The following is a 23,108-nucleotide window of genomic DNA, read 5'->3' as shown; positions in this document are numbered from 1 at the left end:
TAAAATGTGTTTGGTAGTTCTTCAGTTTTAATCTAAAATTCAGTATTTCTTTACAACATCTGCATTTATACATTTATTTGTGTATTCCATATCACAGGAAAATATCAGCCCTGGGAGGAGGGACTGATATTTAGGAGGGACACCATGCTTCTTGCTTACCTGTTTTTCTAGGATTTAACCTTGTGCCTGGTATGGTTGGTATCAGGTACTTGTGCAACTAGTTAGAATTTTACTTGTGCAACTAGTTAGAATTTTACTTGTGCCTGTTTCACATCAAATTAGGACTACCTTTATAGTCACTGTCCCAGATAAAACTGTATATCAACAGACTTTCAACACAGTTGGAGCTCAGGAGCTCACTCTGGAGAACCCTCTTTGCTACTTATCTCCATTCATGGAGAAGTTTTGAAATGTATTTCTCCTGTTGGCAGAAAGAACATTTAAAACTACCTACTGTAAGTGACTTGTAGTGGTTGAATGAACTGGTGTGAGAAGAGTGAAGTGTGGGCCTTGACATGTGATAACATACATATGTCTCTACTTCAAAAGACTCATGGAGAGAGATTTACTTCTCCTTCCTACCCCAAAAGATGAAGAGAAGCGAAAAAGAGTGGCAGTAATGTGTACTTGTAGTTTGCTTTTATAAAGGGGAGAAAATTGGGCACAGCATTTCAGCCAGGTAACAAACTTCTTAAAAAGATGATGATGTGCACATATATTGAATAATTAAGACTTCAGGTTTGTCATGATTAATAAGCTGACTGAATAGCCCTGCTCTTACATTAGAATGTGCCAAAGATCTATGAAAACTTTCATTAGTGACTGTTGAAACTTGATCTTCAAATTTCATGTTCCAGATATCTGTTATATATTGTAAATGAAATACAAAGCTACAGATTGCTTTTTAAAAACTTGAACTGCTTCTCCTTTAACTAGTATTTTTCTGTTTATTTCATGATCTTTTCTATCCCTTAGATTTTTTCCTAAAAAAAAATCCTTTGACCCCTCCCCACTAACAAATCAGCATCCTTCAGAGTGGAGAGTTGACTGTTTAACAGAAACTTGAGGTTGAAAAGTTATCTTAAATGAAAAAAAATCTGCTCACTTATTATTATATTAGATTTTTCTGTCATCTCTCTGGTTGGAGTATAAAATTTTTCAAGACTAGTGTTCCCGTCTGTTGGAAATGGGTAGCCTGTCACAGGGAAAGGATTGTGAAATTTGCCTGGATGGTTAGAAAAAATGCTCCACTCTACTTTTTATTTCTGAAATGTCACTTTAGTGATGCCCCATATCCTTCAACTCCCATCTTATGGACAGGGAGAAAGTGTGACATTCCCTAGGGGATCTCATGTCTAAGGATTTGTCGACCTCTAACTATTCCTCGTCTTCTTACCAAAGTAATCACCTCTTATGAGTTAGAGGATTATTTTTCACACTGAGGCCATGATCCATAGTGGGTTGAGAAATTTTGAAAACTTCAACCAAGACTGTTTATTTTTGTATAGGAACACTTATCATGCAATCTACCTTCTTAACAATTTTTAAGTATGCAGTAAAGTGTTGTTAACTACAGGAACAATGTCCTACAAATCTGCAGAATTTGTTTATCTTGCATAATGGAGACATCATGCTTGTGGATTAGCAACTCTTCATTTTCCCCTCATCTTAGCCCTTGGCAACCACTATTCTACTCTCCGATTCTAGGAGTTTAGGTATTTTAGCTATCTTATATAAGTGAAATAATACATTATTTGTCCTGTGACAGATTTATTTTACTTAGCATAATATTCTCAATGGTCAGTCATCCAAGTTGTCACATAATGAAGGAGTTCCTTTTTTAAAGCTAAATAACATTCCATTGTTCGTATATACCGAATTTTCTTTATCCATTCTTCTGAGGATGAATATTTAGATTGTTCCCACATCTTGGCCATTGTGAACAGTGCTGCAGTGAACCCTGAAGCGCTAATATCTCTGTCAACCAAAACATTTTGAAAATGAAATTGAATAGTATGAAGAATATTGCTGCCCATGCCTGCAATTACAAGTTACTGGGGAGGCTAAGGGAAGAGGATCACAGGCTCAAGGCTATCTCAAGAGGATCACAAACTTAGCTAGGTCCTGTCTCAAAAATAAAAAGGGCTGGGAATATAGTACAGTGTGGTAGAGCAACCCTGGGGTTTAGTCTCCAGTACTGCCAAAAAAAACAAAACAAAAAAACCCAAACCCACACACACAAAATAATTTATCATATATTGTAAGATTATGTCAAACTTTTGAGTTGCTTTTTTGAGAGTGTGTAAACAGGGTAAGTTGCAGGTAAATTCTTACTGTGGTTCACAGGTGAAGGAGTTTGAAAGCCTTTCTTGTTGAAGTGAGCACTATGGGAAAAGCTGGAGGTTGGCATGAGTCCTTGCACAGAGCAGGAACTCACTGTTGCCTGTACTGACTACAATTCTGAAGACTGGGTTAGAAGCCTTGGGAAGTTCCTGAGAAATAGGCTGAGCAGATAAAAGTAGAGAAAGGTGTGGTGAGTGGTGTGGCCCCTGGAGATGAGGGATGGTCCTGCTAGACAGAAAGTAGTGTTTTGGATGTGATAAGTTGTAGTGTATGGGCTTGATACCAAATACTGCTTTTCATGGTTTGTTGTTGCATTTATAGGGCCATGCTTGCTTTTTTTTTTTTTTTTTTTTTTTTAAGGAAAGAATCAAACAAAAACTCTTAAAACTTAATGTAGGTATGGTTGGAAGAGCGCCTTCAGCTTTAGAAATGCTGAGCCCTACCTACCAGAGCATTATTTACATCTTCATACCAGAAAGAACCCTGGATTTAGGGTTCATTTGTGTTCTAGTCCAAGGTCTGCCAAATGCCCTGTGTAATCTAGAGCTTCAGTTTCCTTATTTGGAAAAGGAGAGGGTTGTACTCTCTTACCCCTTCCAGCTTTTATAGTTTAATTAATTACATTTTGAAAAGGTTTTTAATAATGTACATATTTTAAGCCCTAATATGTTAACTCTGAGATTCACCTGAAGGTGCCAACAACCAGTCACTGGTAAAGTGGATTGTGTTGTGAAGACCCATATATGCTGGCTTATGGGAACTCAAAAGTATTTTCCTAGGGGAACCTTATAAGTCCATAGATTCCCAAATCAGCATACAGATGCCTGTTTTACCTTTAATATTATAGGTCCGAACCTTATTATGTATTATGCTCTTACAGTGGGAAATAAAAGTCCTAACTCCAATACAAGATACCTTGTATTACTCCAGGATTGCTGATGATGGAAAGGGTATTTAGGCCACTGATTTTTCTTTTGTTTTTTTTTAAATGCAAAAAAATCAATCAATCAGTAAGGATAAACACTTGTTTTTGCATAGCTCACACACAATTTTTAGATATTTTATTCATAACTTGGTATGGGCAATTGAAAGAGTGATCTAGGAGATCTGTGATATAAATATGGTAACAAATCTGTCTCTCTATTGTTCCTAATCACACTGGTAGTAGGTGTTAGCTGCCTCCCAGGCCTTTTCAACTACCTAGTAGAAGAGACATCAGAATTGAAATTGTCTGATTCCACGTCCATTTCTTATACACTTTATACCAGGTTTTAGAATATGTGAGATTTTTATAAAATCTTTTACAGAGTTTATAAAGTATAACGTTGTAAAGGTATCAGAAGACGGCATGTACAAATGAATGTTATTTTTCTAGTTTTTAAGCCAAATGTAATGGTTCTCAAAGGCAAGAAGGTAAACTGTCTTCTAGTTGACAGGAAAGTCCATACGAATCTGGAGAGGAAAATACAGTGTATAGTTACTTGGGAATTTCAGTATAACCTGTGTATCTCATTTGCTGCTGCTTCTTCTTTTTTTTTTTTTTCTTTTTTGTGGTGCTGGGGATTGAACCTAGAAACTTGTTCATTCAAGGCTATATTCCCAGCTCTAGTGTATCTCACTTAAATAGCCATGGTCATTGGGGAATGAAGCTTTTCATGATTATGGGCTTTTTTTCCCAATTAACTGAATTTTTGCACAGCAGGTATAATATTTTTTAAAAAATATTTTTAGTTGTAAATAGACACAATACCTTTATTTTATTTATTTTATTTTCATGTGGTGCTAAGGATTGAACCCAGTGCCCCACATGTGCCAGGCAAGCATTTACAATCCCAGCCCTAATTATTTTTTCATTAGTAATTTTTTTATGGAATTTCTAAATTGCATTTCAAAATCTAGAGTGACTTTTTATGTATATATTTACTTTATTTATTTAATTTTTATGTGGTGCTCCAAAAGATCAAACCCAGTGCTTTATATGTGCTAGGCAGGCACTCTGCCACTGAACTACAGCCCCAACCCCCTAGATTGACTTCTTAGAATAAGATATTGGATATGAATTATTTGTTAATAAGCATCACAAAGATTTAGGTTTCTTCTGTATTTTCATTGTATATTCTGTAGCACAAAAAGAAAATTGTTTCATCTTTATATCTCCTTTGGCCATCACAGGACCTGGATTCAACAGCATTTATTGACCTCATCCAAACAGTGGTGAAATCTAGGGAAAAAAAGTCAGACATTGTTTGGAACCTTCTGGGTTTTTTTTTTTTTTTTTTTTTTTTTTTTTGGTGGTGGTGGTATTGTGGATTGAACCCAGGAGTGCTCTATCACTGGGCTATATCTTTAGCCCTTTTTTATTTGAGACTGGGTCTTGATAAATTGCCATAGCAACCAGCAACAAGAGGTTCCTTTTTTAAAGTTAGAAAACCATATAACTGATCCTTTGTGTATATATAAGGAATTGAAGCTAAGGTCTTTTTTAGTTGGCTGTTTTTGTCTCTGTGACCAAAAAACTGGATAAGAACAATTTTAGAGGAGGAGAAGTTTATTTGGCACTTAAAATTTCAGAGGTCTCAGTTTATTGACCTCTGTCTCCATTGCTGTGGGTCCAAGGTGAGGCAGAACACTATGGCAGAAGGGTATGGTAGAGGAAAGCCGCTCTGGACATGCCAATCAAGAAGCAGAGTGTTCTCACCTTGAACAAAGTATATACCCCAAAGGCATGTTCTCAATGACCTAGTCCTCCAGCCACACCCTACCTGCCTATAATTACCACCCAGTTAATACATTGAAGAGGATCAATCCACTGATTAGATAGATTAGATTAGGTTAGATTAAGGCTTTCATAAAATAATCATTTCGCTTCTGAACTTTCTTGCATTGTCTGACGCAAGAGCATTTGGGAGACACCTCATATATAAACCATAACAGATCTCCTGTTCCTTCCCTGCCCCTACCCCCATGCTGGGGATCAAACTCAGGGCCTCTAGAACACTAGGCAAGTGCTGTCCCACTGAACTACATACACCCCTAAGGTTGAAATTTTAAACTTGCCTTAGATGTGACCTTGACTATGAGTTTTGGTATTCATCTCAATTTTGTTGTTGCTTTAGTGTTCTTTTTGTGTTTTATAAATTTTGCATTTTCTTTTTAAACCCAATTTTATTGAGTATGAAATTAATGTACATCCATTTAAAACATACAGTTCATTTTTTTTTTTTTTTGGTACTGCGGTTGAACCCAGAGGTACTTGACCACTGAGCACATCCCCGGCCCTTTTTTATATTTTATTTAGAAACATGGTCTCACTGAGTTACTTAGTCCTTCACTAAGTCTCTGAGGCACTAAGCTTTTCCATAGCATCCCAGAAATTCCTAAGTCCATGGCAGATGTGTGCATGTAGGTGTGCTTGAGAGAGAGAAAGGCTAAAGGAACTCATTTCAGGTGATTGTGAGCCTTTTTTTTTTTTTTTTTTTTTTTTTTTTTTAGTTGTAGGTGGACACTATACCTTTATTTTATTTATTTATATGTGATGCTGAGGATCGAATCCAGGGCCTCACATGTGTCAGGTTAGCGTTCTACCGCTGAGTCACAATCCCAGCCCTGTGAGTCTTCTTTCAGTGCCACTTTTAGAAAGTGCCTTGAAAAACTTGTATTCATTAATTGTGTGAAGCTCTCTGTGCATTTTGGTGGTGTAAATGTGATGAATAGGTATGGCCAGTTTGTAGAGGTGATGTAGCTCAGTGGTAGAGCACTTGCCTTGTGTTCTGGAGGCCTTATGTTCAATCCCCAGGATAAGTAGCGGGTTCATACTCCACCATATCCCTGTTGAATTTCTCCATGTGAAGTCCCTACTGTCTAGAAGAGGTAAGAACAGAGTGTAGCTCAGTGCAGAGTGCCTGCCTGCCAAGCATGTAGAAGGCTTTGGGTTTGTTTGCAGCACCACCACAAAGGAAGAAAGGAAGGAAAGAAAGAAAGGAAAAAGAAGGAAGAAGTTTTAGCACTATATTCATTTATCAGTACTCTGACTCACCATTTTGAAACATAAACTTGCTTCATTAAGACCGTATATTTTTAGAACAGATGTCACAATATTAACTGAACCTCTAATATCAGAATTTGTGTATATAAGGCATCTGAAAGTATTATTAAAGATAGAAAACTATATGGGCATTACTGATATTGGTGGCATCCTAATGAGTTTGCTAATTAGTACTCTGTTTGACATTTAATATAACCAAGTTGTTTTTTTAAAAAAAAAAATCTTAACAGCTTTATTAAGGTATAATTAACAGAAAATAAACTACCTTTATTTAAATGAACTATCTGATAAGTTTCTGGTTTTTGGTGGTGGTGGGGGGGTTGAACCCAAGGCCTTACACATGCTAAACATGTGCTCTACCACTGAACCATATCTCCAGCATCAGTAAGTTTTGATACACAAGTGTGTATGTGTCAAGATGAACAAACATATCCATTATCTTCAAAAATGTCTTTGCCCCTTTTTATTTATTTATTTTTTTTGAGAGGAGAGAGAGAGAATTTTTATTTTTATTTTTTTAAAGAGAGAGTGAGAGAGGAGAGAGAGAGAGAGAGAGAGAGAGAGAGAGAGAGAGAGGAAATTTTTTAATATTTATTTTTTAGTTCTCGGCGGACACAACATCTTTGTTGGTATGTGGTGCTGAGGATCGAACCCGGGCCGCACGCATGCCAGGCGAGCGCTACTTGAGCCACATCCCCAGCCCTCTTTGCCCCTTTTTAGTTCTTCCCTCTCCCTACCCTCTGGCAACCTCATATCTGCTCTCCATCACTGTAGCTTGGTTTGCATTTCCTAGAATTTTTTCTATCTAGGAACTCTTACAGTATATACTTTCAATCTGACTTTTCTTTACTTTTTCTTTTTTAGAAACAGTCTTATTATATTGCCCAGGCCAGCTCCAAATTTCTGGGATTAAGCAATCTTCCTGTTTCGAGTTTCCCAAGTAGCTAGGACTACAGGCATATGACAGCCTGTAATGGTCTGGCTTTTAACTCTGTATATTTTGAAATTTATCCGTGTTGTATTGTTCAGTAGTTTATTCCTTTTATTTGCTGAATAATATTCTGTTCTATGGATATACCACCATTTGTTTATTTGCCATTTGTGTTGGATCCAATTTTTAGCTATTACGAACAAAACTTTGAACATTAGCTTATAAGTCTTTGTATGGACATATTCTTTCCTTGTTTTGATTATTACCTACAAGAGGTGTATTTTAACTTTTTAAGGAAATTACTGAACTTCTCTAAAGTGGTTGTACCATTTTGCATTCTTAACAGCAAGGTATGCCAGTTCCAGTTCATTTACATCCTTGGTATAGGCAGTCTCATTAATTTTAGACATTCCATTAGTTGTTGTGTGGTATTTCATTGTATTTTTTAAAATACTTATTTTTTAGTTGTAGTTGGACATAATACTTTCATTTATTTATTTTTATATGGTGCTGAGGATTGAACCCAGGGCCGCACTGGTGCGAAGTGAGCACTCTACCACTGAGCCACAACCCCAACCCCCTTGTATTTTGAATATGCATTTCCCTAAAGACCAATGATGTTGATTATCTTTTCATGTAGTTAATGCCTTCTGTCTTGTGGAACATGTTAAAAACATTTGTCTATTTGAGTTCTTTTCAAACTATTTCATTTTAAGAGTTCTGTGTATGTTCTGGATGCGGTTTCAGATACATGCTTTACAAATTTTTTTTCCCAGTCCGTTTTCATTCTCTTAATAGTATATTTTGAAGAATAGAAGTTTATTTTGTTGAATTCCAGTTCACCCATTTGTTCTTTGTGGGTTATACTGTTGGTATGGTATCTAAAGATTAATCTTTGCCTAATCTAAGTTTACAAAGATGTTCTCCTGTGCTTTCTTCAAGAAGTATTATAACTTTAGATTTTACATTAGTTCTCTAGTCCATTTTAAGATATAGTTTATATACATATATAAACTCTATGTATGTATATGTATATTTTATATATGTATATATGGTTCCTGATGCAAAATGGTGTGCTAAAGGTTTTGTTTGCATGTTGCTCCAGAATTTTCTGTTTAAAAGTCTATCCTTTCCTCACTTTCAAAGGTGTATTACCTTTACACCTTTGTTCAGTATTGGTTGTCTGTATATGTATGGATTTATTTTGGGACTCTGTACTATTCCATTGACCTAATTGTCTGTCTTTATGCCAGTAGCACACTCTTTTAATCACTATGTCTTTATAAGAAGTCATGAGATCAGAGAGTGTCAACTCTCCAACTTTGTTCTTTTTCCAACTGGTTTGATTTTTTTAGACACTTTGAGCATTTCTACATGAATTTTAGAACCAGATTGACAATTTCTACCAAAAACAGCAACAACAGCAAAAAATCCACAAACCCTGATGGGATTGCCTTGAATTTATAGATTAATATCTTAATAATATTGAGTCTTCCTATTAACAAGTAAGTCTCTCCACCTATCTCCTTTAATTTCTCTCAGCAGTGATTTGTAGTTTTCAGGGGTAGGTCTTTAACATCTTTTTTGTCATATTTCTCCTTGAGTGTTTCATGTGTTTTGATTCTATCATAAATGTTTGTAAATTATTTTTTAAAAATTTCAATTTCTGATTAATTTCTTTGCTAGTCTGTTAGAATAATATTGACTTTGTGTATTTGTCTTCTACCCAGTGACCCTAAACTCACTTATTTAAACATGTACAGTTCTCAACTGTGTTTAATGGCATTGGCTGCTCATTCTGTCATCTTTGTCATTTCAGGTCAGGTGCAATTGGTTGATTTTTCTCTTCATTTCAAGGATGTTTCTCTGCATCTTTGAACAAATGGTATGCATGCATTCAATCACTGATTGGATGCTAGACATTGTGAATTTTACCTTGTTGTATACTTGATATTTGTTTATTCTGTAAGTATTCTTAAACTTTGTTCCTTTCAGGAGTTGCATTTACAGTTTATTATGCAGATTCAGAGAAGTCTAGGTTTAGGGCTGTTTCTGAGTACTCTACTCAGAATGCCTGAATTATGATTTATATTGCTGGTGAGGACATACCTTGCCCTGATATGGGGTACTAAGGTCCCATTTCAGTAGTTGATTTACTACTGAATCCTTCAGGAGAAATTCTGCTTATCTCTGGAGTTCTCTGTATCATTCTCTTCTTTCCAGTAGCCTTTCCCATGAACTATAGTTGACTCAATTTCCCCATACTTCCAGCTTTATCTTTTCAATTTTAGGGAGTCCACTAGACTCTGCCTACCTCCCTGTCCATGACCTAGAGTCTCTTTTCAAGCAGTGGGTTGGGGCATTTGTAGGGCTCACTTAATTTTTTTCACCCTAACCCAAGGATCTCTGTCCTTTGTTATCTGATTTTCAGTGTCTTTAAAACAATTATTTTATATTTTATCTCTTTCTCCCTCTTCTTTCTTTTGTTGTTGTTTCAGGTGGGAGAGTAAATTTTGGTTCCCCTTATTCCATCTTGATTGGAAGAGGATGTTTTTCTCACTTTTTCTATTATCTTTTCATCTCTGTTCTCCTTTGTCTTTCCCCAAAAGCTAATAGTCCTGTTGTTATAAGACACCTACCAACAACCAAGGTTTAGTCAAGTTTTCCTAGTCAGATTTTATTTGCTTTTGTGCTATTAATGTTTGGTATTTAGTATTACTGTTATCATTTGTTGTCTGACTATTTGGTAAGAGCACTATTATTTATAAGTTTGTATATATATCCCCAACCCTTTTGTTTTGTGTTGTTTTGAGACAGGGTCTCACCAAGTGAGGAGAGGGACTAGAGCAACATCTGAGTTGCCTATGTGGGTTTGGCAGCCACAAACTTGAAGGTGGTGGTTAAAAAGTGCCTCTGGGTTCAATCCCTAGTAGTAAATAAATAAATAACAAGGAGGAGGGTGAGGTTGCTAAGGCTGACCTTGAATTTGCAATCCTCCTGCCTCAGCCTTCTGAGTCACTGGGATTACAGGCATACACCACTGCTTGGCTAAAACTAAAATTCTTTGGGCTACAATTTCCTCATCTGTAAGACTGATTTTTAAAATGCCTATCATTTGATTTTGAATTGCATGCTTACACATACATTTTTGTCTTTTGACAATTTTATAGTTCTTTAAAAAAATATTTTTTTTCCAATGCTGGGAATTGAACTCAGAGCCTTGCACATGCTAGGCAAATGCTTTTAGCATTGTAGCTGCTTCAGAATACTCTAAACTCCATATAATATCAGGAAAATATCAGGAAATGCATATGTGAACTGGTAGAATTTTTTTGCCCATCACCTATTGGATGTTAGTATTTCTCTTGAAGTAATATGCTTTAATGACAATTGAAAAAGTAATCTTCAATAGAAAGCTATATAGGTTAAATTTCTAGAAATTTTTTTTTTATCTTTCTAAATAAACCTATTTGAGTCTCACAGCTTTTTTGTAACAAGCAAAATGGTGTAAACTGTTTCCTCCAGAAGCTGATACTTAAGCTTTATTCATGTATGGCAAAGTACTAAAGGGTTTATTCTTATGATGGATAACTTTTAAATTAAGAAGTATTTATTGAGTACTTCCTATATATTGAATACTTCCTGTGCTAGATCATAAGATTGAAGAGAGAAGCTCTCTGCCCTTGAAGAATTCAGTGGCTGGGGTGGGGGGAAGACAAATGGGGACAAAAGGGAGGGAAGAAAGGAGGAATTTGCTCTGTAGGTAGAGATCCTAAGACTTGTACATGGAGAGGCCCTTCTGTTGGAATCTGAAAGGAAGGTTAAGAAGGTCAGGAAAGAACCTACCAAATGTGTGACTGTGAAGGTGCCTGGAGTTGATGGAGTGTCAATTAGTATTGCTTTGATATAGGGCCAAAGCAGAGAATAGGAAATGGCTAGAGGTTGAGGCAAGAAAGGCACATTGAATCCAGGCTAGTGAAGGTACCTTATAATAGGCCATATTAGGAGACACAGTGTTCTAAATCCCCAAATGGTAGAAAGATGTTTCTTGTAGTTCATTTTGGTAGTAAAAAATGGTTTAGGAGACACTAGAGATAAGAAGCCCACAATGCAGGTTGTAATCTTTGCTAGCAGAGAAAAAAAGAGTCTGGCCCAAGGCTCCAGAGAAAGAATTTTGCATGTTAAAAAAACTGCTGGGGAGGACCCAGCACTGGAGTGGGTCCTCTCATCCAGGTTTCTAGTGTAGATGATCACAAGAATACCTGTAGGAATAGTTCCTGGGGGAACTAGAGTGCACATGCTGGTTTAAAGCCCTTGGAGCCTGTCTTTTTTATGCAGTAGAAATACCAGGTACACAATGAGGAAAGGGAGCTAGAGCACATCTGAGTTAACTGTGTGGGTTTGGCAGCCACAAACTTGAAGGTGGTGGTTAAAAAGTGCCTCTGGGTTCAATTCCTAGTAGTGAATAAATAAATAAATAGCAAGAAGGAGGGTGAGGGTGAGGTAACCCATACAAGAGTGCCTCAGAACCCTAGTGACTATACACTTAAGGAACAGGAATATAGCATGGGATCTTGAGGACACCATGTACTGGAAGAATGGTGGCACTTTCAAGAGGATGGGTAGAATGAGAACTGAAATGTAGCCCCTGGAGTTGCCAGTTGCCAGTTATTGATGACTTGGGATGGAGCAAAACTTAGTTAGAATGATACTCTTGAATCTCCACTTATTTCCCAGACATTAAGAAGATATTAAGCCTTAACCCTCTAGTTAAGAGGGGTTTGTTCTGGGTTTTTTTTTTGGGGGGGGGTTATTTAATTATTTTTGGTTTTGTGTGTGTGTGTGTGTGTGTGTTTTGTGGTGCTGGGGATTGCCCTCTACCATGGAGCTATATCCTCAGCCCTAAGCGTTTGTTTTTGATATAGTTTCATGGGTAACCAGAAAATTGGTCATCTGGATTCGTCTATTCGTAGAGAGTTCATGTGGCCATGGTTCTACTCTGTTGTGTGTTCTTTAGAGAACTTTTTATGTTCTTAGGTATTTGTGACTGTTATGGTCAGGATTTAGTTGTTGAACTGATTTCCACAATAAGATTACAACTCCAACCCCCTCAACCAGATGTTCCTGATTACATAACTGTTCATAGGGACTGAATCCTGCCAGATCTTTGTTGTTCTTTGGATTCAGTTAATTCCTTAGATTCTGAACCAATGCTGATTTAGCAGAATTAAAGCAAAACTGTAAGGTGCGAGACTCCATGGTCTTTCCTCAAAATTATTAAGAATCTGGGAAGTGTTTCTGCCCCATTTGGATTAACCACAGGTGTCAGGAGCTTGGATTTCACAAAGATAGGAAAGGTCTTTGGAATACCTGTGAAAGCTGGTTAGTACCTCTCTGAAGTGTTTGAAAGAGTTAGGGATTGCAGCTCGCCTTAAAAACTAGAAAGTTAACATTAAAATCTCAGTAAGTGTGTTCTCTGAGAACTGTAAGCTAAAGTGGTTCTATGGATGAGCTTCACTCATATCCTTCTCTAAATATTCATGTGTTCACCCAAATCAGGTGCTTAGAAGCTGTATTGTTATCCAGTACATTTTTTAACCATTCTCCCCATGCTGAGCATGGAAACACTCTGGCCTGCCATGGTGGTGTTAGGTATAGGGGTTATGATCTGTTGACTCTCCTACTCCAATAAAGCAAGAACTAGGAAGTAAACATAAGTCCTGTAAGCCTAAGGTTCCTGCATATCTACAGCCCTTACACAGATACTTTATACACAGTTCTTGCAGACTTGGTCATCTAGTTCCTCAGCTCAAGATTGAGACAAAAATGAAAGGAACCAATTCTGAGAGCAGCTGCAAAAAACTGAGTAGCTGTGGCTGCTGCAAGGGTTTTGTGGTGTTTAAACTCTAGTTAAAGAAATAGGGCTGGGGTTGTGGCTCAGCGGGAGCATGCTCGCCTACTGCACTGCAAGGCCCTGGCTTTGATCCTCAGCACCACATAAAAATAAATAAATAAGGGTATTGTCTAAAACTAAAAAAAAAAAAAAAAAAAAAAAAAAAAAGAAATGAAATTGCCAATGAAGTCTGAAGTCCTAATAAAAAGTGAAAGTATGTTTAGTATCTTCTTATTGATAGCAGAAGGGAATGTAATCAGTTTTAGAAAGTTTTCCATCCATATACATAAAATTTTTTAGAAGATCATACTTCTGAGAAGATTAACCTTGGGTGACAAGACAGTGCACTTGAATAAAATGACCTTCCTGGCAGTTCAGAGTAGGTAATCCATTTGGTACTAGTGTTGGTGGCTCTCCTCAGGGGTAGGAATCACAGTGTTGTGAAGTGAGCAAAGGTCTCTCTGAAGAAGTGGCATTTGAGCAGCCAGCTCTCTGAAGGGCTAAGGTAAAATCTTTCTGGCAGAGGGAACAGCAGTGCTTCAGAGGCCCTGGAGTGTTTGCTAGAGAAACAAAAAGGCCAATGTGCTGCAGCTGGGTGAGGAGGGGGTTGAAAAGGAGGCTGAGGAGGTTGGCCCTATGCTGTCAGAGAGGATTGCTGGGGTTTATTTTGGTCTGCTGTTGGCCATTTAAGAGTGTCAGGAGGGGCATGACTTATCTGCAGTGAAGGACCCTGAGACTGGCTGACTGCAGTTAGTTTCCAAGTTAGTAACTTTCAGTATTTCACTCTAGTAACTTTCATTTTTTTTACTAAGACCAGTCAGTGCACCTAAAACAAATGCTGTGTGAAACAGATTTTTTTTTTTTTTAAATAGTACTTCTTTTGCCATGAGTGACATTCTGATATTTCTATTCTACTCAATTTTTTTCCCTAATATTGATCACAGTCCACTGTGGTCGACTAAGGCATTATAAGTAGCCTTTGAAAAACACTTCCAAGACAGTATTTTGCCTCCGTCAGTGTCACTGCACTAGAGCTAGTAAATAATAACCACTGGCAAATGCGTGTTTTATGTATTACTCTCCAGGGGAGGTATTGTTTTTATTTTATAAAAGAAAAAACTGAAGCACTGAGAAGGTACCAGGGTTCAAATGGATTGCTGCACTTTTACTGCTCCCTCACACATGGCTTCCCAGATAGTAAGGAAAAGAGCTCTGTGACTGTTTTAATAGGTTCCAACCAGAGATGAGGTTGAGGGTGGAAAGTATAGAGGAAGTGATGGTGGTAATGCAGGAAGTGACCTTTTTCTTTCTTTTCTTTCTATTTTTTTTTTTTTTAATGATACTGTGAATGTGTCTTGGAACCATAGATGCAGACCTCAGCATTTTTCATTACCAGATGGCTAGTAATTCTCAGTGAAATGCCAGCACTCTCAAAATGAGACTATTGAATGTACTTGGTAAATTTCTCGGTCCACAGGACAAATGCTAACAAGTTTAGTAATGTGACTGCAGCCTTCCCAGCTAATCTTCTGCTGGCAGGCGAGCCCTGTGAAAAGGCAGATGCAGGATGAGCCCTTTATAAGAAAATCAGGCTGACCTCACTTGAAAGCTATGCAGCCTGTGCTGACCTCTTCCCAGGCAGCAGGTAGCCAGTCAAAATCAGCCCCAAGCCAGGAGCTCCGACTACCTCTTCAAGATTTTTCATCCCATAGCATGATTCCATACATATATGGTGGGGAAGGAATTTAATTAACAAACCTAAATCTTCTAAATCCTGTTTGAAGCAAGTTAGAATTACTCTGTTGGTAGAATCTGCTATAAACTCCAGATACAGTTCCTGAATGGGGCCCTGATGCTGCCTTTGTAAGATGTGATAGAAGGTTTTAATTAAGTTTCTAAATTGCAGAGTGCCTACATCATGCTGGTGACCACAACAAGCATCTTATCACATTGTTAATTCGATGTCTTGCCTTTTCTGAGGTCGGTTTCTGTGAGAAGACTGGTTAGGTTCAAAATAAGGTAGGAATACTGCAGTTTTATGTATCAGAAAATCAAAACAGACATGTTAGAGGTATAGTCTTAACAATTAAATTATCCAAAGAAGCACAGAAAATAAATGTCTCGTGCCATCTGTAAAGCACGAAAGAGCAGATCTACATTCAAGAATTTCCTCTGTGCCAACATCAGTATGTCCAAGCCAATTGCATTAGTGTGTCCAGATAAAATTAATCCCAGAGCTGTGGTTTCTCTTGAGTTTTAGTCCAGTGCTGTCCAGTACAGTTTTCTGCAGCAATAGAAATGTTTTACTCTGCACTGTCCAATAGGAACTAGAGAATTGAATTCTTACTTTTGGTTTATGTTAATTATTCTAAAATCTCACCACATATGCCTAGTGGCTAACATAATGGACAGCACAATTTGTTTCGTTAGTGAAGGGTGCTATTTTCTGCTCTCTGTGAGATTCACCACAATCTTCCTTGCAACTATTTTCTTTGACTCTTTTGAAAGTTTTGAAATTTTTCACATCAGCCTTATATTACTAATCTAGGCATGTGAAGAATGTCTTCTCTGTGTGGGCCAACATACTGCTTCAAGGAAGTTATACCATATCATATATGCTAATCATATGAGAAAATCATTGATTTTTATGCAGTGTTAAAATTGAGATTAATATGTTGTAAATAAAAAGCAGCCTACTCTATAAGCTAAAGTTTTAGTCTAGCATGCCAGCAGAAGCCCAGGTCAGGGTGAGGCCATGTTTATTTTAGTTTCTAGAAATTTAAACTTCCCCTGAAGTGTATCATGTGCAGTTCTGTGGTATAAATTGTCATTTTAAAGCAAAACCTATCTTCTCAAAATACATAAAATGTTTTGAGAACTTAATATAAATTTTATTGCTGAAACATTGTCTTTTTGGGACTTTAGGCAGTTTAATATAACATCTCAACAGTTACCAGTTTAAGATATTACCCCATATACTGAATATCACAGACAAAACAAATTATAGTTTCTACTCTGTACTGTCACCACTTGGTACCTCAACTGCTCAAACATGACCATGGAAACAATGGTTATGATATTTGTAATATTATTACTAGATAGATATGCCTAACATGGGAGTACACCTTAAACCACATTCTGAGCCATATCAGATTTTTTTTTGCCATGTCAGATTTTATTACACCTGTATTAGAATTTTTTACTCATTTTTGTGCTATTCTGTATTTTTTTTAAATAAATGACAGTAGAATGCATTACAATTCTTATTACACATATATACCACAATTTTTAATATCTCCGGTTGTATATAAAGTATGTTGATACCAATTTGTGTCTTCATACATGTACTTTGGATAATGATGTCGCTATCACATTCCACCATCATTTCTAACCCCCTGCCCCTTTCCTTTCCCTCCCACCCCTCTGCCCTATCTAGAGTTCGTCTATTCCTCCCATGTTCTCCCTTCCCATCCCACTATGAATCAGCCTCCTTATATCAGAGAAAACATTTGGCATTTGTTTTTTTGGGATTGGCTAACTTCACTTAGCATTATTTTTTGTGCTATTTTAAACAGTTTTTTTGGGGGGGTGGGATGGGTGGCGGCTACTAGGGATTGTACTCCAGGGGACCCTCAGCCATTGAGCCACATCCCCAGTCCTATTTTGTATTTTATTTAGAGACAGAGTCTCACTGAGTTGTTTAGCACCTCGCTGTTGCTGAAGCTAGCTTTGAACTTGTCATCCTCCTGCCTCAGCCTTTCGTGTTGTTGGGATTATAGGCGTGTGCCACTGTACCTGGCCAAACAGTTTTTCTTTCAGTCTTGCCATCTAAGTCTTTCCTATGATTGATTAAAAATTAAGTAGTATCATTTTGGTTAGTACCTTTGGGTGTTACAAGTTTGGGTGTCATGCTACATCAGGAAATGGAGCCATCCAACTTGATGGTTGAGAGTGCTCAAAAAAAAAGGTCAAATGTTCTCTCTGATAAGTGGATGCTGATCCATAATTTGCCTGGGGGGGGTGTCATGGGAAAAATGGAGGAACTTTGGGCAAAGAGGAGGTCAGCATGGGGGTAGGAAAGATGGTGGAATGAGATGGACATCATTACCCTAGGTACATGTATGACTGCACATATGGTTTGACGCTACATCATGTACAACCAGAGAAATGAAAAGTTCTGTTGCATTTGTACAATGAATCAAAATGCATTCTGTTGTCATATATACCTAATTAAAATAAATTAATTTTAAAAATGCGATTGTTACTATTTGCTGGCTGAGGAAACAGTCTCCTGGACCAAAGGAGTGGTTCTGGACTTTAAAAGAACTTGTAATGTGGTGGGGAACTGTTGTGGCATGATCTCTCAAGGATGGGCTCACTTTATCTGCATCCCTGACATGCCCAACAGCAGCTCCCCAGGGGAATGGGTATGCTGGGCCTGCTGTAGGAAGTTGTATTTATGTTAAAGGATCTATAGGCCCTCACCTTGCCTGGTTAGTCCCCACCCCAGGAATCAGCTTAAATTTAAATGCCACCTCCTTTGGGAAGCCTTCTGATTTTCTAAACCAAATTGGACTCTGCTATTACAAGTGCACAACTGTTTGACATTTTGAATCCTTACTCAAGTAGTTAAGCTATCTTGTATTATTGGTTGTCTTTTCACCTACTTAAGAATTTTCAGAGCAGGAACTACATCTACCTGGTTTTTCACAATATTCCCAGCACCTGCCTAGCACAGGACTTCGCTGAAGGATGAAAAAACACAGTATTGAAAGAAGGGCAGCAAGATGTGCTTTGGCACTGATGAGTCATCTGCTAGAGACTTTACCATCAAAGTGAATTGTTTTTTTTAGGAATTAGTATAGGAGAAAACTAGGTCTTTTTTCATAGACCAGTGGAAGAGAGCCAACAGGGGAATGGAGGAGATGCCCCTGAGCCCTCAACTTCAGTAGAATGGCTGGAGACCCTGCCATACATGCCTACTCTTCCTAGCTAAGTTTGTGGAGCCTTTTTCACTATCTTGCCCTCCTAGACCTGATCATCTCACACACTCCCGCCCCAGGGTTGTGAGGAATCTCGCCCCACTGTCCCCAAAGAATGTAGTGCCTTGTGACTCATTGACCAGCAAGGATTTGGTGGTAAATTCCTTGGTCAGGTATGTGATGGGTTAAATACTTTTAAGCCTTAGTTCTAATTTATATGCAGACTGACAAAGGAACTTTCTCAAAGAATAATTTTCCTAAATGGGGAGCTGACTTTAATTGACCTTAATGAAATTTTATTATTTCCTAATTAAGCAATGTTTTCATCTCTAGGGAGCAGAAATTAAGAAATTAAATAGAAGGAAGACCAATAGAATAGAGGAAGAGGATCAGGGAAGGAGAAGAGGGAAAATACTAGGGAGTGAAATTAACCAAATTATGTTATGTGCATGTATGGATATATAACAATGCACTATTATGTTTAATTATGATGCACCCATAAAAAATTTGTGGTGGTGCATGCCTATAATACCAGCTACCTGGGAGACCGAAGCAAGAGAATTAAAAGATGGAGACCACCCTGGACAACTTAGTGAGACCCAGCTCAAGAAAGGGTTGGGAATGTACCTCAGTTGTAGAGTGCTAATCTAACATGTGCAAGGCCTTGAATGTAATTCCTACTGCTTCAAACAGGAAAAAAAAATGAAGCAAAAATTAGTATTTTATATAAAATGTCTAGCCATGCCTAAAATTCTAAACTCCTAGAAGTTCCTACCTTCAGGGAAGATAATCAAAATGTATAAACTAAGGAGAAAGGAAAATTTTTACTTTGCCCTAGTGGTGAATGTCACTAAAAGACTTTATAAATCCTAAAAATTTGAATATTCATATTAACTATTATTTTAAACTTTTAATACCACAAATATTTTGCTGTGTGTCTATTCTGTATATTCACTATTGTTCTGTGTACTTACATCACCCTCAATTAAGATGTTTTGTTTTTATTGGCCTAATTTCAGATAAACATAAGTTAACTCCTACATTAAATGACTTGAGGATTATTGTGTTGAGGCTGTTCCTAACAACATTGTGTAGCACATAAGGCAAAGAAATGGTAGTTTTATACATGTTTTTGTCCTTGATTCAACAGCTCAGATTAATGTTAATGATTTTTATTCTAGGAATCACCTTTTAGAAACAGAAATATAAGGAATTTTAGTTCTCAATGTAGTATGTTATAGGATGGCTTATAATGTAAAAATACAAGGTTGTTCAAAAAATAGGACACTGGGATAATATAATATTTTAATTGTTAGTAGTAATAAAGGATACATAAGCTCTAGATTATGATTTCCAACTTATTTTAATTCATCTGTGGCATTTTCATTGAAATGTTCACAGAATTGAAAACTTAGAACTTAATGGTTTAATTATGTGAAGTTGAGATAAGTGCTGTCTACCCCATTTATATTGCTCTTTAGGTATTTGCTTTCAAAATTATGTATGTGTACAATGTACATAAGAGATGTTGCTGGAATTATGAATCTGTTCAGAGTTAGGAAGCTGATGTAGTAGTACCCCCCTTATCGTCGGGGAAAACATGCCAAGACCCCACATGGAGGCCTGAAACCATGGATAGTGCCAAACCCTACCTATGCTTTTTTTTTTTTTTTTTTCTATACGGATATATCTATAAGAAAGTTTAATTTATAAATTGGGCACAATAAGAAATTGACAACAACTAATAATAATAAAATACATTATAATATTCTGAAATAAAAGTCATGTGGCTTGTCGGTCTCAAAAGAGTCAAGACAAAAATATTAATATTTGGGGACTTTGAGAAACTGAAACCACAGAAAGCAAAACCTCTAAGGAGAACTACTTTTTGTTTTAATCCATTTCTATACCATGATGTGTGGTATACAGAAGGGTCTCTATATCCTTTTTCATTATTTTCTCTTTGATTTTGTCTGTTCCTCTCTGTTGGATACAAAAAGGAACTTTAGGACAGGACCAAAATCCGAATATAAAATAAATCATTGTGGCTTTAGGTGTTTCTGTTTTGTTTTTTGCTTTAGGTGTTTTATATGTGGAAAGCATTGTCTTATCTGACTGTGTCACTTTTTGTTACTCACTATCTATATTATTGAACCAAACTCCATTTCAATTCTCATTTATCTTTTTAAAAAATGCAGTTAGTTAGCTGGGTATGGCAGCACACAACTGTAATCCCAGCAATTTGGGAGGCTGAAGCAGAAGGATCACAAGTTAAAAGCCAGCGTTAGCAACTTAGTGAACCCCTTCCATCTCAAAAAAATATTTTAATAAATTTTAAAAGGGCTGGGGATGTGGCTCGTGGTTAAGTACCCCTCTCCCCACCCCAGATTCAATCCCTGGTACCCCCCCCCCCAAAAAAAAAAAAGATCCGGTTAATTATTTAAGTTCTTGTATAATGTTGAATTAGAAATAAACAATGTGTTGAAGAGGCAAATGGGATAAAATAAGAAAAAGTAAGAGATTAAAGAACCATTTTGACGACAGATGCAGAGAATCAGTGTGACTGGAGTATTTTAGAAGGCCTTAAATTTGTGTCTGAAAAATGTTCAGGAAATTCTTGAGGCTTCCATCAGAACTTGGGCCTTATCTCTTTCTCCTTTGGTAAATACGCTGATGTTTTCTGTTTCACTTTCTTGCCAAGTTCATGGGATGATTATTGTTTAATTAAGAAGAGTCTGGCTTGTTAACATTTTAAATGTCATCCACTCAGCTGATACTAAGGCTTAGAGCTTGAGCTTTTTGTCCTCTCATGCTTTTGCCCTATTCATGCTTTAAACTTGGACTAAGAATGATTTTGAAAGCTAAGAATTTTATTTTTGTAAACTAGGAAATTAATCAAAGTTATTGTAAGTTAGCCTATTTGTAATGAATACGAAAGTTTTTGCTCATTTTGGAAATGGATAACTTCCAGAGATAGAAACCTAGAAGCTAGGAGTAGGTATCTCTTTATCTTTCTTTCGGGAAGCATGTTATCTGGCTAAGAAGATAACTTCTGTAAACAGATGATGCCAGGAGATGTGTTGCAGACAGTGGGTGAAGAAGGAGATACTATGGGAGGAAGGTTCATTGCAACTGAGAGAGTTAGGAATGATCCATAGATACAGCAATTATCCATAGAAAGAGCAAGCAGGCAAGAACCCTGGGTTCTATCCCTAGTACTGGGGGTAGACCGAAAGATCACTGAAATAAGGGTGGGGGGAATGGGCAAGCAGGCTCCATTCTTGACCTAACAAGATGGACTGATGCATCCATTTAAATCTATGAGTGTAACTATTAGTTACATGTCTGCTTCTCTGACATAATGTTAGACCCAGTTGATAAAATGGGCATGATTCATTTGAGAGATTTTAGCCAGTGCGATAACCCTTTACTGCCTCATTGCTTACAATAATTTCATAGAAAGCCTGTTGTCATTTATCAAGATTGGTATCCTCTGTAGTCTTAGCAGTAAGATCTCGTGGATCTTGAAGTCAGACTGGGGCAGGTTCTAATCTGTAATCAAATCTACTTTTACATGATACCTTTAAAGATTAGTATCCATTTCTGAGTTCAAGGCACACCCTTTCCCATTATGCTCATTTTAAAGACAAACTCATTTCCACACATAGGATCTTTTCATATACCCATCCTGAGCCTTAACAAAGCTTCCTTTTCTGTCAGGTTTTAGTTGTCCAGGAGTGGTTCATCTCTAGATGCTCTCTGTTGGCTCTATGCGCTATAGGAAGCCCTTACAGAGGCCTCAACTTGCAGTTTTCAGCAGTTGACAGCATTTGTGCTGGCGCAGATCTCCTTTCTGCTTCACATACTGGAATCAAACATTCTTACTCATTTTTTGAACTAAAAAATCCTATCAGGAACCTAAACTCATCAATAAGATGACGAGTAAATATAAATTTTATTTTGTTGTTGTTTGGCTGCTGTTTAAACCTGCCTCGTTATTTCCTGTGGTCACCAGTATTTCTCCCTCTTAGCTGCAAGCCAGAACAGTCTCTTAACCATTAAACATTACCTTTCCTCTGATGGGGATGGCTGACTCAGATGCCTTCAAGACTTGGCAAGTATACGTAAGTAAGGGAACAGGCACTGCACACTGCAGTGTGCATCCCCAGAAGAGAGCAACCAGTCCCAGCCTGCAGCTGAGTGCTGTCCTCCAGGTCAGCATGCTTCCCGAATCTGGGTTTACATGAGATGTGTCAGGAAAATAGTGTATATACTACTTCCTATTATCTTATGAATCTAGGGCTGGTGTGCCTGTGGGGTCCCACTTTGCCATCTCTCCTCTATAGTCACTGTCTTGGTGCCTTGTACAAAGGGTACTTTCAAGTGTTTGAATATCCCAGCTCTATTCTTTTTTACTTCCTTGTGGATAATGGATGTTTTATCTACATCCCGGGTAGGAATTCATAATCATCACTGTTCATGTTGGCTATCATGGTTTAAAGCACACTATTTCAGGGAAAACAAAAGCAGGTGATAGTTGTACTCTGTCCAGAAGTTTTCACTGATACGTAACTCTCAGTTTTTATCAGAATTCCACCAGGCATTGTTGTAAATGCAATAGCATGTCCTACACTGGAATTTTTTTACCATTTCAGAGTAGAAAAGTTGTCTTATTTGTTATATGCCAAGACCAAATTGTTAGAATCCCTAAAATATCCAAATTGATGGAGTCCACTTTTTTAAGTTCAATTTTTTGGAGTCCATTTGGTGGAGTCCACTTGGAGTACAGGTCTAGAAGTGGGATTTGTAGCAGGGTTATTAAAGCATTTGCTGGTAAGTGACATCTCCCTCAAATTTTAAAATTCAACTTCTTTACAACCTCAGTTTACAGCATCTTAGCTTAAAAATATGTTT

At 37.3% G+C, this 23,108-nt stretch overlaps 1 protein-coding gene across 1 annotated transcript in view; it reads left to right on the top strand.

The window, feature by feature from the left end:
- Positions 1–23,108, top strand: part of GCLC (glutamate-cysteine ligase catalytic subunit) — a 46,920-nt gene that overhangs the window by 1,908 nt on the left and 21,904 nt on the right. The gene's annotated exons all lie outside the window — the stretch shown is intronic.

Source organism: Spermophilus citellus (genome assembly GCF_964194105.1).
Source record: "Spermophilus citellus genome assembly, chromosome: 5".
NCBI classification, from domain to species: domain Eukaryota; kingdom Metazoa; phylum Chordata; class Mammalia; order Rodentia; family Sciuridae; genus Spermophilus; species Spermophilus citellus.
The sequence above is the reverse complement of the archived record's forward strand: the minus strand, read 5'-3'. Positions and strand labels throughout refer to the sequence as shown.